Raw genomic sequence first — 18,488 nt, forward strand, 5'->3', positions numbered from 1 at the left:
CCCCCCCCCCCCCCCCCCCCCCCAGAGCTAAACACAGCACTCCAGGTGGTGTCTTATGAGAGCAGAGCAGAGGGGGAGAATCCCCTCCCTCGCCCTGCTGGCCACGTTGCTTTTGTTGACCATGTTTGTCAGGCATGATCTGCACTTAGTGGAGCCATGTTGTCTATCACCAATTGTGCTATAAGAAGCTCATATATGCATTGACTACATAAAAGTCTGAATGAAACAATATTGAATTTACCAGTGAAAACTTGGATATGATTCTAGGGGATTTTAGCGACTATTTCTCCTGTTTTTGTTTGTGTTCTTTAAAAAGCTCTTCCTGAGCAAGCAGACAAGTGATTTGTTCAGTCAGCCCCAGCATTCAACTCTTAGAGAAGTGACAGGTGGAAGAAAGGAGAGAAAATTGAATAGAACATGTATGTGTCTTGTTGAAATGTGCTTGTGATGGTTTCCTTTTTTTTTTTTTTTTTTTTTTCCCTTTCTTTCTTTCCTGTAATTTATGTATTTATTATTTTTTTTCAAGATCTTCAAACATCACCTGTCAAATAATTTAGTGGAATTCATTCAGTAACCCTTGTTGGCTCCATGTAGCAGAATTCAATGAGGATGTGACAGGTGTTTTGAAGTTGCACCACAAAGCTCACGCTTCACCTCTTGCTTCCCTGGTTGAAAACGTTGTAACTGCTAAATGGCTATCGGAGATGGTAATGAATTTTCCGGCCCAGAATTTAAGGGAATTTTTGGGCCCATAGAGAAGTCTTCTATTTCTTGATTCCAAGTATTCAATGCTTCATTGTATTCATGGAGAGAATTTGTTTTGAAATGAATCATACATTTACATTTCTACATTTTGGCTGAGATTTTACTAGCAGCACTGTGCATCAGATTTTAAACAAAATGTCTATAGTGGCATATAAAGAGAATCCATTTTATATATATCAGTGTTCATGAATCCCTATTTCTGTCCTGAATATAGCAAAAAATGTGATCTATGCTGTTCACTTACAAAGTCAAAAAATTATACTAAAAATACTAAAAAGTAAAAGGCAATGCCAAAGTATATTTGCATACCAAAGATCAGGAATATCTTATGCATCTTATGTCAACTCTCTCTTGGAAGAAATACTGGGAATTTGAAGAAGAAAAATAATTTATTAATAGCTTATTGGTAACTGAGTAGCTTTTGTTGGTAGTATATGTCATGGAAGCAAAACAGATTCCTCCATGACTAATGTCTTCTAGCTTTCATTTGAAATTACCAAGTGGTTATAACATGATCAACTACTTAAAGAAATTATGGAAGGAAGTTTGACCCTTTTGCTTGCTTTGATGGCTGTCAATACTACCACTTTTAAACATGTCCTGTAGAAAATATGCTGCTTTAGTTGCTATTTAGATGTTGCGTCAGCTTTTTGGAAGTGTATTTTGGTATTTGTGTATATATAGATATGCCTACCTCATGATAAAAGATAAATGAAAATATATCTAGGACTTTTCTGTTTAGAATTTAATTCATGTTGTGTAAGACAACATGAAAAGAAAAACTTGCAGTTCTGTGGGTTCTGACATGATATACTGCTGCCAACAAGAAATGGAACTGGTCCTGCTGAACGAGTCATTCATTCCCACCCCCGTGTCCTCAGTATGATGCCAGCAGAATTATCTGTACTGCCATACAGTGAACCAGTTCCAGCAACTATGCAAGACTAAAATTTACCCACAAGCAAAGGAAGTTAGTCTTGAGCTTGAACAATTCCCCATTCCATGTCCTGGCATGGCTGATGACTGCAAGCCACTAGGTAGTACTAGAAGTACTAAAAAGAGCAAAAAACATGTCAGAGCTTATAAGTAGGAGAAAAATTTCTGGGTAGAAAATCATTCTCCAATGACATTGTAGCATTATTGTCACTTTTTTTTTTTTTTTTTTTTTTTTTTCCTATTACTTAGGGTGCTTACAATAAAGAGCAGTAAAATTTCAGCCTTGGTTAAGAACTGCACACGTACATGAAATAGAAATAGGAGTAGTTAAAACCAATCTTTCTATCTGGCTAACACCAGTTTCATTTCATCAGATTTAGACACATAGGAAGCTGTGCAGTAGTGTGGTGGTTCAATGGAAATTTTTGTAACTAACGCAGTACATGTGTTTCATGTAGATGAGACTTGAGACACACCATGACTACAGATTTGGATAGCTGGTTTTTAGTAAAAAAAATAATTTTTTTGTTGTAGTAGCAACATAACCATTAGAATTTAATTTCTTCTGACAAGTTTTGAGCTTGTTCTTACTCTATAGGCCATGTAACTTATTGTTTGAAGGAAGTTTGTTAGGATTCTTAAGCTAAATACAGGATATTTTGCTGTGCAGCTTTGGTATTTGGGATAGCTTACGATAAGTGGCCTGGATCCTGGCAACTGTGAAGCCATAGGGTGCTAATTAAAACCTGCTCAAGGATTCAGGTAAGAGCTCATGTTTTGCTGTGCTGAGCTCTCTGCTACTGTAGTTGTCAATACTGATTTAGCTATATCAAGGTTAACTTTGGTATGTTTACCTAACCACAGGGACTCCAGCAGACATTCCCTTTGTGTACTTCTAGCACACACGAGAGAAATTATAATGTAAGGTACTTATTAAAAGATAAACAACAGTTCAGTTTCTGGCATCAGCAAAACTTAATGGGATTCATGGGCATTAGGGAAAGCATTGCATTCTGAGATGACTGCGCTTGCCAAAGTGAAGGCTGTGGGTGGGAGGTTGTGCTTGGCTGTTTCTCTTGATTATGTCCAAGAGGGAAAATAGAAACAAAGATTTGAGAGCCTCAAGAAGCAAAACAGTTCAGGGCTTGAATTTGCTTGAGGTATACCAATGCCAAACTTGAGAGTGAAATTTAAACTCTCTAGAGCTCATGTTAAGGAACGTTAATATTTTTAGCCGTTGATTTGCAGGACAAAAATGTCCTGCATGTTTAGGAGAAGACAGAACCTTTTTTGAAAAACACCTCCAATTTTCTTTGTTTTCTTAAAAGAGAGAAACTTCCTGGGCTACCTGGAAGGTGCGCTTTCACTTCAGCTTTATCTTGAGCAAACTTATCAGGCTGTTACAGGAAATGGACGTGTTTTATTAAGATCTGTCATTACGTATTTATCTATTCTGTATGTGTGGCCTTGCAGGACAAAAATGTTCCATATTAACAATAAATACATCTTGTTTTATATAACCCCTAAATGTTAATGCAAAAGCATTAGAGATATCTTCAAAAGTAAGTAATGTATCATTTAATGTTATTGTTCATTGTTTTCAAGATCTATATTTAGAAATAAGCACGTAAACCTTTTTGCTTGGGCCAGCAGAGATGTGAATACACAAAAAATACAAATGTTGGCTTGCACATGTCCTGATTTCCTGTGCAGATCTGAAATAATGCAAATTATAGGTAGGTAGTTTCCTCTCTCTGATGACAGTTCTTTCCCTTCCTGGTTCTTTACCTGTGGGCATAAACTTGTTAGCAATAATAGAGTCATTACCTTCAGTATTTATTTTTCTCCACTGGAATCTAAATACATTCTCTTCATCAAAGAAGAGATCATGAATGAGTGCAATGGCTTTATAAAATGAGAGATTATGGAAGGAAATGAAACCATGTTTGAATGCCTAAGCTTTCTGCAAGCAAGCCCAATTAGCAGTAAAAGAGCTTTGACTTTATGGGAAAACTATGACGGTAACTCTATTAGAATGAAAAAAGACAGGCTATTTTCAGTCTTTATCCCTTTAAAAATCTTACAGCCATTTGCATTTTTTTTTTTTTTTGCTATTGAATTCCTAACCTATTCATCAAGAGACAGACACTTTACACATTAAATTATGCTTTTGTGTATGTATATTCAATAGGTCTTTTCACTCCTGTAAAGCCACTATTAGCCCTGTTACAACATTTGCTTCTGTCTTTCTGTGTCAGGAAGCTTCTTTCTATTCAGGTCTGCAGGAAGTACCAACATTTCCTAATTTCATACCATCCTGATATATCAGAGCAACCCATTGAGCTGTCATTCGGCTGGTGAATTAGCTATAAGAACTCTTCACTCATTCAGTTGCTGTACATGCTCAAGCACTTGGTGTGGGAGAAGTCCCAACTTTCCCATCCCAGCACCCATGTGCTCCCCTCCTCCTTCTGCTCAGTGAATGGGCTCATACCTAAAATGTCTTTGGTGCTGATGAAGGCTCCCTGTCTTAATTTTAAACCTACCATAATCAGTGTAGTGATGTAATTCCCCAGTCATTGTTAGCCTTTGTGTCTCAGACATCCCATGTCCCAGAACAAGTAAATATTGTACTTTGTGGCATGGGAGGGCAAGATACTTCCTTTTAGAGAGCACGGGGTTCTTCTTCCTTTATCCTCCCCTACAGCATGCCAGCAAGCAAGTGCCATGTACTCATGAATCATTTATGAAGGACTTTTTTTTTTTTTTTTTTTTTCCAGTTAAGCTATGTCCACAAGAGCCAGTAAAGTGCATACATTTGAATATATTTAACTAAATTTAAAATTAACATTATATATACAAGGTCCCTTGAGAGGGTTTGAGTGAGGTTCTCTCTCTGAGAGAGACTACAGTTTAATAAAAGCACCAGGACTCCATAACAGATTTTATATCTGAAATGCAAAGTATCAAGCTTACTGTGCATCCGCAGAACAATCATATATCATCATTAAAACTGAGCAGATAGTGAGAAATTATTTGTAAACATGACTTAATTGGATGCATACTACTCAGTCATTCTTTTCTTTTAAAGGTTTGTTGAGAAGCAGGCAGAAAAAAAGACTGGATGAGTTTCAAAGCCTTCATTCTATCAGCCGGACTTTTTCAAATGGATGAAGAAGAAAGAGCATCCTATGCCTCTGTAAACTCAAAACCTGTCATTGTAATTGCTCCAATTCATCACTCAGATATTCACCTAATATACAGAAGGGGAGTCTGGTCAGAGATAGCAACCCTTGTCTCACCATCAGTAGCAGCATTTTGTGTTGCACTGGATGAAGGTCTTTTGGCAAAATTCTTTGCTGGCCATGGATCTCAGGCGGCATCTCAGTGCTCTGACAACTATGAGGGGCAATGTGAAGTTTTCAGACCACTATAAAGGCACTGTCATGAGTCCTGAGAGTTTTGGAAAGCTGTCATGAGACGCAGAATATGAATCACAAAAACTGCTAAACTCTTTTGCAGCAGGATGCAGTTTTCAAAAGATGTTTTAGGCATCAGGGGGAAAATACTGGCCTGAGTTTAAATTTTGTGGAGTCAAAACCAATTTCAATAGCTCTAGAAGGCCAGCATGGTTTACTAAAGTATTGGGACTATTAAAATAACAATGCATTTTTAGAGACAGACATAGGTAATGGAGTCTATAGAGTAAATAGTGACAGAAAATACCGTAACAATCTGAGATTGGAGCTTGTGTTCATTTCAGGAAAACAGAATTTGGTTAAATTCCAAGAGTGTCAGAACTGGGTACAATCCAATAAAGAGAGCATAAAAAAGAATAATCTCCAAATTCTATTACTGTTTTCTTTTTTTTCTTCTAGCCAGCATTTTTGACCTTTGGCTAAAATATTAATATTCCAGGAAGAGAAAAGGAGGCCTTTTCTGGGTGGCTGTTTCCATAGCTTCTGCCTCATTGCATCCTGTTGTGATAATAAATGGAGATGGCTTTTGAGAGTGTGCTAATTACCACACTAGCTTAAATGTGATAAAGTAATAATCATAAATTTATTTTCAGGCAATAGAATAATTTAAGCAGTACTGTATGGTGGTCAGGAAGGTATCAGCTTTCACATCATGCTGTACAATATGAAAAAACCAACAACATTATAATGAAAACAGACAAAATTACTGTACCAGGTAAAATCACTGCTAAGATGTCAACTCAGTGCTGCAGCTCCCTGACTCTGATGCTCTGCTTGATCAGCCTGTGCTAACAAGCAAAGTTTTGTTTTATCTTGTCATTTTAATCCATCAGGTAGCAGAGAAGTAAAGGTTTCTTTTCTCACGGGACTGGAATACAGTGGAAATACCTGAGTGTACATTATAAACTGCATTATTAGTAGTACTATCACAATTCTCTTTCTCATTCTTTGCAATTAAGTTTAGTGTATGGTCACAGTAGGCTGACAATTTATTGTTAGAAAGCCACTGGAAATAGTGTGAGGAAGGTGCCGTAATTACTAGGCTAGAGAAAATCAAGTTCAACTCTGATTTCAACATTAAAATGGATGTTAATTACATTCAAGTGACAAGTCTTTTAAACAAATACAGTGCACCCTTGCTCCATTATGTAGAACTGGTTACTCAAATAGTAATACTTTGCACTTTAATGTTTGCTTACTGCTTTGTGTCTATCAATTAATTAACACAACATCCTTATGAGATAGGTAGGTGGACTGTAGTACTACTTTTTTTTCCAATGAGTAAAATGATTTAAAAAGGCAAATGACTTACCAACACTATACAATGAAAGAGTTGCAGAATTGGGCTTACAACTAGGAGGAATTTATGAACATTCTGTTTCATTAGTAATACTTGTTCTGCGTAAATGGCCAGTAAACTAAGAGGAAAGTTCCCTTTTGATAGATAGAGATGAGCTGTAGATTTTTATTTATATTTATTTTAAGAGCAGAATATATATATTTTTAAGAGTAGAACACTATGTGTTTTATTTATGTATTTTTTGAAAACCACCGTCTAAATTGATTACTTGGCCAGCTCAATGTACAGACAGAGTAGTATGTAGATCATGAACCAAAGTAGACATGTTGGTAAAAAATCAACAAGGACCTTTAAAGTACCTTAATATGTGTGGTGATATTTTGTATGCTAATTTATATACTTTTGAGATGATGTTGTATATGTTTTTACTGATGAGGGCAGAACATATTTCTGAAATCTTTATTGGAGACTATGCTTTCTTCATCCTTTTGCCTTTTAGAAGAAAAAAATGAATCTGAAAAAAAAGCAGAGTGATTAAACCAGTGATTTAAATAGTAACTTGGTAAATCCTGAGAAGATTTTGATAATCTACCCAATCTGCACCTGTGGGGCAAACTCTAATTGTATTTGCATACATTTTTATCCAGTGGAATAAGGCATATCTAACTGACTAATAGCACAATCCATAAATGAAGGAAAAGAAAACAACAACAACAAACAGTTATGTGAGTAAAAGTATACATTTGTTATGTCTAAAATAATATAATCTTTTTATTAAATCAATAAAGTTTTGCAAATTAGCCCCATAGAGTACTAATGTTCTGTGACTAAAGTGCTTATGGTGTCTGAATTAAATAATTTACAGCCAATTCAGGAATGTCCTTTGGACAGGAGAGATCTTGACCCTTTGGGTCAGGTTATGTTTTGTTTTCTTAAATTAAAATTTAAGTATGGCAGCTGAAAGAGGGAGGTACTGTTTTTCAAAGGGACTCCTGAAGGGAATTGTTGTCTGTGTCCCAGGGAGTGGCTTGGAGCATCTGTTGAACTCAAATCACTTTGATGGCCAGGAAATAGAAGTTGACACATAAATTACATAAATGCCTCTCTCTCTCTCTTTTTTATTTTATTTTTTATTTTTGGTGCGTTGGTTTGCTTACTCCTCCTCTACACTGTTAAACATACCTTTTTAATTCCCCCCCCCCCCCAAAATATTTGAGTCAAATAATTTTGAAAATGTCATTTAAAATGGTCTTCTGATGAGGGAACACATACACATTCCACGGCAGCTGTACGTTACAAAAATGACAAACAGCAACAACGATAAAAACACTGGAAGCAGCAGTCCTGTTAGCTTGCACTGTAATCCCCTACATCCTCATGAGGGCTGGAAATGGGGAGTTAAACACCTAGGCCTGTGGTGGTTTTACCGTGCTAGGCCACTGAACACCACAACCGCTCTCTCACTCCCCTCAGATGAGGAGGGGAGGAAGTAAAGGAAAGAACAACTCACAGGTTGAGATAAGGATAATTTAATTAAAGGAAAAAAAAATTATTAAGGAAATATTATTAAGAATTAAACAATTCAACTAAAGGGAAAAAAAGGAAAGGGGAAGAGGGAGGGGGAAAGGGAATAACAAAACAAAACAAGTAAAGGCTATGTGGAAGTGCAGAGGAAAGAAATTACTCTCTACTTCCCACAAATGAGCGATGCTTGACCACGTCCTTGAAGCAGGGCCTCAACGCATGTAGTCGGTGTTCGGGAGGAGGACAGATGTTTTCGCAATGAGAGCCCACCCCTCCCCTCTTCTTCCTTTTTCCACCTTTTATTGCTGAGTGTGACATCATATGGTGTGGAATAGCCATTTGGTTGGTTTAGGTCAGCTGCCCTGATGATGTTTCTTTCTCACTTTTTTGCCCACCCCCTAGGAGGGTTAGAGAGAGTCCTGATGCTGTGCCAGCACTTCTCAGCAGCAGACACAACACTGGTGTGATACCACTGCTGTTCTAGCTCCAAGTGCAGAGCGCAGCACTGTATGGGATGCTGCAGGGAAAGTTAACATCCCAGACAGACCCAGTACAAGGCCCCACATGCAAAATTTATATATGACATTCCCTGAGATTTAGGGAAGAAATATTGTTATTAGTCCATGAATTACCGTAAAACTGACTCTAATATCAACTCAAATTAGGCATGGAGCTCTGGTCTCCTTCACAGAAGGAAAGAAGGGAATGAGATTCATCTTACTTTGGTCTGGGGCTTGATTAGGGTGCTTACACAAAGCTCATATGCCTTAGGTTTTCCCACCTGGCCTCCAGCTGCCAGTGCAGCAGGACATGAGTCAGATCCTGTTTTATCTCCAAGCCCTAATGAAATGAACTCTGCCCTAGGAGTCACCCTTTCAGATATCAGCTTCAGCTGAGGTGACCACCATAAGGCTTTCTTCACAGCCAATACGAGAAGCAGAGTGAGATTCATCTGACCTATTCTTGTTGTCTACTTGAGGGTGAGAAGAGTTGCACCCTGGAGTCTATTGAGCATTAACTGCTTTGACTCTAAAGGAGGCTAGGATGGCTAGCTCAAGTGTGTTCACACTGGAGACAAGCATTGTTAATCGTATGAATCCCACTGAGTGTGACTGAGCACAAAGCAGCCTGGAGCAGTGTAGGGCAGCTGATCTATCACTTTGCTATTGGTTTCTTGGGACACCCACTTTGCATTATGTCTGTCAAGCTGCAGAATCCCTTCTGTGCAAAAGCCAATGCATGAAGAGGAGACACAAATTCTCCAGGTACAGTAAATTCAGCACTTCTTCATGAAATTTTGATTCTTATCTTGCCCACTGTAGAACCAGAGGAATTTTTAAGCATAGACATCAGAATTTGGGTAGTTCCACATAAAGTTGGTGAGCGCTTGTATTCAATTCAGCTGTTGTTTTCACTCAGAATTTATTCATCTGTGCAGCTGATGAATGTGGCTGGTGACAACCAATATTAACAGGCTTTGCTGAAGAGACCTTATTACATTACAAGTGATTAAAGATATATTCCAAGAAGCAATGATTTTCAGAACCATAGTTGTTATTGAAATGTTGACAGTGTTGCTATCAGAATTTTAATATCCTGCTTGATAATTAAGCTTCTGCCTGGCAAAAATTTCCTCTGGGTCTGCTGCATGGGAACTAGATATTACCTCAGAGTTACTGAGGAGAATTATATTCGTGGTCAGGGAAAGATTGCCACTAATGCTTTTGTCTTGTTAATGTTTCACAAAGATGAGCCTAAAGTTACAAAGAGCAGCTGCCAACTGAGGAGAAAAATTAAAGTTCTCCAGTCTTTGAATCTTCCAGCTTGTCTTCAGTTTCAGACAAACACCCTTTAGGGTACTCCGTGCTGTCAAATTTTCATTTGACAAGGTGGGGCTGGGAGGAGGGGTAGACTAAGGGAAAGAGAAGCTTTGTAAAAGACAACAACATCAAAGAACGATGAGCTCCTTGCAGATATCAGTGTTGTGTGGTGCATTTTACACGAATAATGGGTGTTGTTACTCTTCTGCTGGAGTGCAGAGAAGAATGCTTTGCTTCAGTTCACAGCTCAATTCTTGATTTCCTTCAAAAACAAATAAAACACGGGACAGCTTATTAAAGAGAGTGTTATTCAGAGGTTGTCATGGAATGATGACTGTTATTTTACTGTTTTACTAATGGATTCGTTATTTTTTCAGACTTAATTAAAATATCCTTAGTGTGGCTTCCTAGGAAAAGAAAGATTGCAGCAACACGTCATGCCTTTCCAAATCCTCTTTGGGGTAACCAAGTTGACTAACATCAATCACAGTAACAATGTAAAGTGCACTGAAGAATCTTAATTTTGTGTGTGGCTTGAGAAAGTACACAGCCATGATAAAGAGAAAGACCCTGCTATATCCTTATTGAGAGAAAGACTGCAGAGATAATTGAGACACCAGACAATCCACGTGCAACCACAAGTAGCTGCTATCCTTCTTTTTTTTTTTTTTTTTTTTCTTAAAAAACAAAACAAAAAAGAACAACACAAAAACAAAAACATAATTTGTGGCTTCCACTTTATTAGATGCCAGAGTTGAAATTCTTACAAGCTAACGTTAAACTTATACAGTGTGGAGAGCTATGCCTGAGCTGTTCACCCTGGAGTACCCTTACAATCAGTGCAGAAAAGTATGGAAATTCTGTCTTTTCTTATTTGCTATTTTAGGATAAGATTGATTTCAGTGATTTTAATAAGGGTATCATCAATAGATTACAGGAAACTGCTGTCTCCAGCATTTGGACTGAAAGGACACAGGCACATTACAGGCATTATCATATCTGTCAGGGATATCTGATATATTCCAGGGCACATTACATGGTACTAAATACCTCTGCTTTCACATCTAAGTCAAACCTTACCAGTCCTAAACTCAGTTAATTTTTCCTGGGATTGTATATATTCTCTTATACCAATTTTCCAACTGGAACACTATGACTGAGCACAGAATACTTCCCCTGAATAGTTGGTTTTCTTCATGTGCTTCTGGGTGCTACCCAGAGTGTCTGGGCTGAGCATCTCCCCCACATCCCATGCCATGGTACAGCCCTCCTCTTGGCAGCTGCAAAGGGAAAACACAGTTATGTACAACTTTTAAAACACTAACTCAAGTCCTATTCAGAATCTTTTTGAAGTGAAACAAGCAAAATATTGAATAACTGTCTCTGACAGACAGAGCATTATTGGAGAAGGGAGAGAAGGAAAATGAAATCAAATATAATTATGGGAATATGAGTGGCTGATTACAGATAAGATTACTAGAGTCTTGACATTTTCCCTCACTGTGCTCTTTGATATGGACAGCTGTGGTCTTTGATATGCTTGATGTTAATATGTTCACTGTTAATTGTTCCACCTGATATTGTTCCTCACCAGCTCCTGTCACCTTTGTTGGCTGTTAGCAGGGTGGAGCACTGCACCTGGCCAGCCCCACAGTCTGCCTTCAGTGGTGGGATGAGCATCTTTCTCAATAGAATCCTCCTCCCTTATGCACCCTCCTAGTCCAGGGCTATTGCATCCAAGCTATGCTGCACCTTCCACCACACGAGGACATATTGATCAAGGGTATTCCTTCCCTACATTTATTGTGGCCACTACATGTTCACACACATCAGAGCCAGCAAAATCTGCCAGAGTAGGTCTTCTGCCACCAGGCATAAGAAAATAAGCCTTGTTTTATGTCTCCCCAGTGAACTTGCACAGGATGTGAGCTCTCTGTTCTTTCTCAAACTTTAGTCCACATCATCCAGAAATGAGGCTACATATGTAATTCCCATTGATTCCCAATTAGCTTGTACAAAATAGACACCCAGACAGAAATTAGATTCCCTCATACCTTCATGACTGTTGATCTTCCTATTCTTGCAAAATCAAGTTGAGGAGGAGAAAGAAAAAAGAGTATAGAGAACAAATTATTATTATTTCTCTATTTTATTTTTTTAGTATTATTTCCTTAGCTGTTGCCCTAATTGTTTTGAAATTTGCTTAGAGACATTTCAGTCTTTGCATACAGAAAATTTATTTTTTAGTAGCTAGTAAGAATTGTATTATGCTAGTCACGAATAGGAAAGGCAGTATATACAAAAAAGCTATGCCTGTCATTATTTAAACCTTAATATCAGGTTTCTAGGGATTTGTGAGTGGCTGGATTTAATCTTGAGATGGGAAGTTCTATTGTTCTGAATGTAGATGTTATAGCTAATTTATAAAGAGATATATTTCAAATAGGTTGCCTGACTGGGGCTTTATAGAACAGTTTTGCCCTTACTGTTCAGAGTGACATTGCATAATTATATAATTTTGAATTCAGAAGGACAAAGTATTTTTTTTCTTTGATTATAGCATATTTAACAGATGTACTGTAGAGTATTATTTATTTCACAAAAATTGCATAGGAGCTTTATCTAGTAGTTTTTATGTCAAGCTGAAAATGAATGGGTAAAACTTGAAAGGGGTAAAGGAGAGTGATCATAATTATGCAAATATATCTTTGCAATGAAAGGAGGAGTTTTTACTCTCTGGTGAAGTCTGGCAAGGCTTTATGTAGCAAACATTTGGAAGGTAGTGTAGACAAATGATAATGTTCTCCATGCGTCAGTATTTAAATCTGCAGCTCATCCTATTTAACAAGATTCTTTGGACAGAAGACTCTTTTCAAACCTTTGTTTAGAGTTCAGAAAGTTGAACATCTGATTGAGTGAAAGTGTCCTGCTGAGCTACAGAAAAGCCACTTTTCTGTAGCTGACAGCACAGAGAAAACAGTATGGTTATCACTGCATCCAGCTGCCTTTTATGCCTGAGGTCTGTTAGCTTTGTATTATTTATAGCTTCATAGAGCAGGAGTTTGCTTCATCACAAGTCTGAAAGGAGGTCTGCACTTTTGCCTCTTGATCTGTAATAAAAACAATTAAACCGTGTTGTCACAATATCTTCTTGCTCTGGGGTCACTGTGTAAATGTATGTGTGTGTATATAAGACTTAAATCTATTGACCAGAGTCTTGCTTGAATAGACCATCTGTTATGATGGAGAAGGCCTGGGAAGTTTTGTGTTTACTGTGTAATCATAAAATTAAAAATTATGATTGTCAAGGAGGGCAGATTTTAATTTCGAAGCTGTTCCTATATGTGTAATGGCCACTCATGCAGTGGCCATATTCAATGCTTTGAGGGAAACTGACAGAACTGGGGTACACAGAAAAGAGAGAGTGAACTTAGTTTAAAGCAGTCAATGTGTAAGATACTCCCTGTGGACTTTATTAAATATTTTGATGGAATTCAAAGTCAGGATTACCACTTCCACTTTGTTGCAAAAAGAATGTATGACATCAAATTTCTTGGGCTGCTCTGGCAGATTTGCACTGTCAGCAAAACAAAGCAATAATAAAGCTGATTTAACAGGACTGTTAAACCTGGCTTACAGCTGCTTCACATCACTGGAGTGGTACAAAGCAGCCAGCATCCACTGGTGAGCCTGGCCCTATGCATTGAGCAGTCTGCTGATGGCAATGGTAGCAGCAAGACAGTTGTGAATGACCCCACTGTGAACTGTGCGAGTGAAGTTCAGGAACATTAGGGCTGGACTGCTCACAAGGTGAAGTTACTAGATTTTATTCTCTTCAGCATTCATGGCTAAAAGCCCTTTCTGAATGGCTGTTTCTCATTTGTTTCCCTTAAGATCACATTTTCTGCTCATGTTTCTTATGTCCAGTTCAGCATTTCTCTGTTTCACAGGGCTCTTCCAAAACTCATTTTGCTTATAATCACTTTGGACCAAGTTTTTCTTAACAAAGAGCATTTTAAAATAAATTCATCTAGTAACTCTACTTTCTTTTCACAACTGCTTCTCAAGCCTGAAGTGGCTAACACAGCATCACTGTGTGCATCAACCCTTTCTGCATCAGCTCTCATCACAGTGCTCTTTTATTCTTCCATGGCACTTGCATGACTTGAAATCATGGGCACATTGAAGCTGTGCATGACCTGGGGACAAACCCACAGGTTCCACCTGATGTACAGATAGGTCACTGTCAGGCTTATGCCTTCTCTGGAGATCTTTTTCTGGAAATCTTTGCTTCCTACTACAATATTATGTGGTCTCTGTTTGTGAATTCTTGTGCAGTGAATATGTCTTCCTTGCAGGTAGGGGTATAGGCAAAGACTTTACATTCATGATGCTTTCATGCCTTTGTTAAATAGCTGCTTTGTGAAGCGAGAAAATACTGTTTTAAAGTTGCTTTAATAGGCTTTCCCCAGGTAGAGGAGGCTGATGACTGGAGACTGTGTTCCAGGTTGGAGGCTGATAACATCGCCTTTAAAATCTCTGCAGGAATCTGTGTTATCCCAGAATGTGTGTTGGTTTGTTTAGAGATTGGATGATGTCTCCAGATGCTGTCAACAGACAGCTATTTGTATGTTCACTAATGAGGCAGCTAAAAATTCACTTTGGCTCTAAGAAATCATCTTTTGGCTGAGCAGTGGCTGCTTCAACTGGCTTCTAACTAAAACAGGGAGAGAAGGCACTGGAATACTACCTGGGACCTTGTTTCTCTTCCTCTAAAGTGACCATCTATCAAGGTGCACAGCGTCTTGCTGGACTCCTGGCTAAGATGGGGCAAGCAGGATATGTCAGTGTTTAAAATTGCCTTTTCTCACCTCCAGCTTCTCCAGAAACTTAGCCCTTCTTTTAGAGAGTGGAGCTATCCACAGCGAATCCTGAATGAGCACATTTGTCACAGCAAGCCATTTGTCACCTTCAATTGGGATTACTGCGTAATGCTCTTCCCGCTGGTACACAATATGGCTCAGGCTACCACGTCCTTCAGTCCCCATAGTGATTGCTGAACTCCTGGTGACTGTTTAGTGTCTTGGTTCAATCTTCAGAGCTATTGGTGCAGCAAGCCTCAGTTATTTTAGAGTCTTTTCCAGCTTGTTTTGAACTGTCATAATGGACCAAGAAGTAAGGATAAAGTTTCTAAGAGCCTAAATCAGTTTTCTCCGTAGAAAAAGAATTAGCTATGAAAAACTGTTTTAGAGCAGAATAGATGAATCGAATATCCTACTGTTCTGTAGAGGTGGCTGCATCACATTCCTCTTTCCAACATAGTGAGAGTGATGCTCACAGCATTGGAACCTTTTTATTTTTTCTTTTTCCCCAAATGCACCCAAACAAGAGAGGAAAGGAAATATGTCAAGAAAGAAAGAAAAAAAAAAAAGATTAAAAAAAAAAAAAAAAGATACAAGAATACTCTTAACAGCATTTTGACAATGGAAACAGAAGCAATGTTGAACACTGCACAAAGCCATTTGCATACCAAGACTTAGATACATACAGTGTGTGAGGTTACTAGACACAGTGGTGCTGGGCAGCTATGTAACACAAGAGGTTAATGCTCATGTCTATTGTAGTTGTCCTGTAATGCTCTCTTCTGTGTGATAAGTACAATGTTTGTGTGGATATATACAACATGTGTAAGAAAGAGAGAGAAACAGTAAGGTTGAGGACAAACCACTCATGTTAAAACAAGTTTGCTGACAAGGCAAAGAAATGTGTGAAAAGCCCTGCAGCAAACATTTGGTATGCTCCAGTTTATGCCAGAAGACAGCTGGTACACAGATGGCCTGGGATCACAGGAGCACAAAACTGCTCTAAGCCACACATGCTTTCCCTGGTGAGTCAGCAAGTGCACATTGTATCCGTAAGGAAAGCTTCCTCCTGCCATTCCAGCACAGAGGGGTAGGGCGAGGCAGATCGTGAGGATGAGGTTGCATTGTTGCCTAACATTGTTGCCTTCTTGATCCTTTTGGTTAATTATATCAGATTTTGGAATATGCTTTTGTCTTAGAAATCTGGATTGGGCTATTGGCATTTCAGAAAGCATTGCCTTCTGCATGCAGTGCTTTTGATGAGTGTTAGAATGCAGATGAGTTGGCTTACTATATATATATATATATATATATATATATATATTTTTTCTGAAAATCCCAGCACAAAAACGAATACTTAAGATGAATGGTTCTACCTAAATAGAGCTGGTCCCAGTCTCATTCTTCAAAAATTATTCCAAAAGAAAATGACTGCATTTGTTTTCCTTGTCCAGTAGTGTTGCATAAGAGGCTGTGTATTGAGATTTACCCTAGAGACAACTAATCCTGAGAGTCTTCAATGAGAGTGAGCAGCTCTCCATATCCTACTTATGCACCAAGGATGGCTAAGGTAAAGCAGTTCCTTCTCTGTCTTGGGTTTTCCTGTGGGGATATAATTACCTCATATATATTAAAATATGTAGGGCAATGTTCATTTCTAGCCTTACCCAAGAATGAATGGCCTGCCTGGTTCTTGACTCTATGCTTTCTTGACATCATCTTTGCACATCTGGGGGAATTTCATTTGTTTTAATGACTAGGGGAAGTGGAGGGTGGGAGGATGGACATTTGGTAGTCAAAAGGATGTCTCTGAGCAGGGACTATTGACTCATTGTGGTAACAGGCTTTCACACCCATGAACTAAAAGGTTCATGAGTTTTACAGTGGAAAGATAGTCATGGCCAACAGTGTGATCCAGATGTGATCCCATCATAAAACACCAAGCTCTGTATTTATGATTCTGGTCATCTGCTTCTTCCTGCTACCATCTCTCTTCCAGGAAATATGTGCAGGCAACCCTGGCTCTAAATACGAAAAAGCTGAAGTGACAGTTTCCACCTACCAAAAATATAAGAATGTCGTGCCATTGGTGAGTTATACAAGGCATGTATAACTCACATGTTGGTGAGATATACAAGGAACCCTAAGAAGACAACAACCTTCATCTGAAATTCATACTTTGTTGCAAAGCAGGAACTTTGGAACAAAAGTTCTGCTGTGGAGTACAAATATTCTGGGATATGTTTCACAGATATATTATCAAAGACACAAAAGAACAATATTTCACATTGTTGTTTGTTTATTTGTTTTGCTTTGTTTTGCAAAGATTTGTGATTTGTCCTTCCTCAGGAAAAAAAAGTATCTTTCTCTGTTCTTAAATCTGTTTTTTTTTTTTTTTTTTTTATAGTCAACCAGACCCCCCCTTCCCTGGAAAGTTACAATTATTTTGATACTTACTTTGAACTCTCAAGAGAGTTTACAGAGAATGCATACCATTTGTGCAATTAAGTTAACATATGTCTCTTAATCTATGTAAATAATAATAATCTCAAATTTGTGTTCCTGTATTTCATTTTAAAGTATTCATGAATTTTGCTCATATCATTCCAAAGGGCCAAGGTATACTGGAGTGACAATGCACTTTATAAGTGTCACTTGGTGAGTGTACCAGAGCGGAAATTGGAATGATTTGTATCAACTTCTGTGGGTTTTGGACATGCTTCTTTTGTTCATATCTGCATAGGGTGTCTCTAAGGTCATAAAACACTTGATATTCAGACAGCTAAGTACCTATTTTGAAATTATGGTAAATAAATTTACAAATGTACGCAGAAGTATCATTTCATACAAACAGCCATAGTCCCACCTGAAGTGGTGTATCTGTGCAACATTATTTTGACTAATGCATCTCTACCATGTGTAGTTTCACATTATATAATACGACAGGAGGCCTTTGGCTGATTAGAGTAGTTGTAGTAATTGTAACATAAAAAAGTAAAGATGAAGCAAGCATTTTCCTTACCTTGTAAAAAAAAAAAAATAAAAAAAAAAATTATCTGTCAGACTGCAGATTGAGAAGACGTAGCAATATATTACCAGAATCACAAGCTGCTTGAAGTAAATTAATAAATGGAGCTAATTCATACCCCTTGTGCAATTTTTATTTTTTAGTTCATTTTCCCTTGATGAGTACTGAAGCCTTTCTCTTGGTTTGTTTTCTGCTTCTAAAGCTATAAAGTTCTCTATGGACACAAGATATCAGAATTGTTCCTACTACTGATTGATTTAGTCACTTTCTCTCTGCCAGAATTTTGCTGGTAAAAGGTAAGTGGGGATGTGAGGTTACTTTAAAACAACACAGGGGAAACTTAAGTGTCAAACTTAACACTGCTATTAAATTGCAGTGTGTTTGAATATTCAGAGTTGAGTTGTTCTCACCTAAATTTAGACATTTATAGTAGAGATATTTGTGTTTGTGGTGAATGGAGAGTAATGAGAATTTATGGGGTACAGTTCATCAGATCTGTCTGAGATTTTTTAGGGTCCTAGGTCTTAGAGTATGATGAACTTCAGTCTGAATTTCATTCCAATTGATGTTAAAGGTAGTCTGGTCTGCAGGTTCAAAAGTAAATGCAAGACATTTGCACTGAACACATTTAAATTTGGGAACATGGTTCCCACTCTGTGCCTCATACATTTTGCATCCATTTGTATCTGCTTGCACACTTCAGAGTTATATTGCAGGAACTATGACTTTTATCTTTCATCTAGTTAGGCAGTGGAAATTTTTTTAATGTTTTGG

General features: G+C 37.9%; 1 long non-coding RNA gene across 1 annotated transcript in view; it reads left to right on the top strand.

Moving 5' to 3' along the window:
* The window catches only part of LOC118163010, a 21,590-nt gene extending 3,722 nt beyond the window's left edge, over positions 1–17,868 (top strand). The window contains exons 2-3 of the long non-coding RNA XR_004748779.1: positions 14,446–14,455; positions 17,858–17,868. This is a non-coding gene — a long non-coding RNA (uncharacterized LOC118163010). The remainder of the gene's footprint in view (positions 1–14,445; positions 14,456–17,857) is intronic.
* Positions 17,869–18,488: the final 620 nt, after the last annotated feature.

This window comes from Oxyura jamaicensis, chromosome 2, assembly GCF_011077185.1.
Source record: "Oxyura jamaicensis isolate SHBP4307 breed ruddy duck chromosome 2, BPBGC_Ojam_1.0, whole genome shotgun sequence".
Taxonomy (NCBI): Eukaryota; Metazoa; Chordata; class Aves; order Anseriformes; family Anatidae; genus Oxyura; species Oxyura jamaicensis.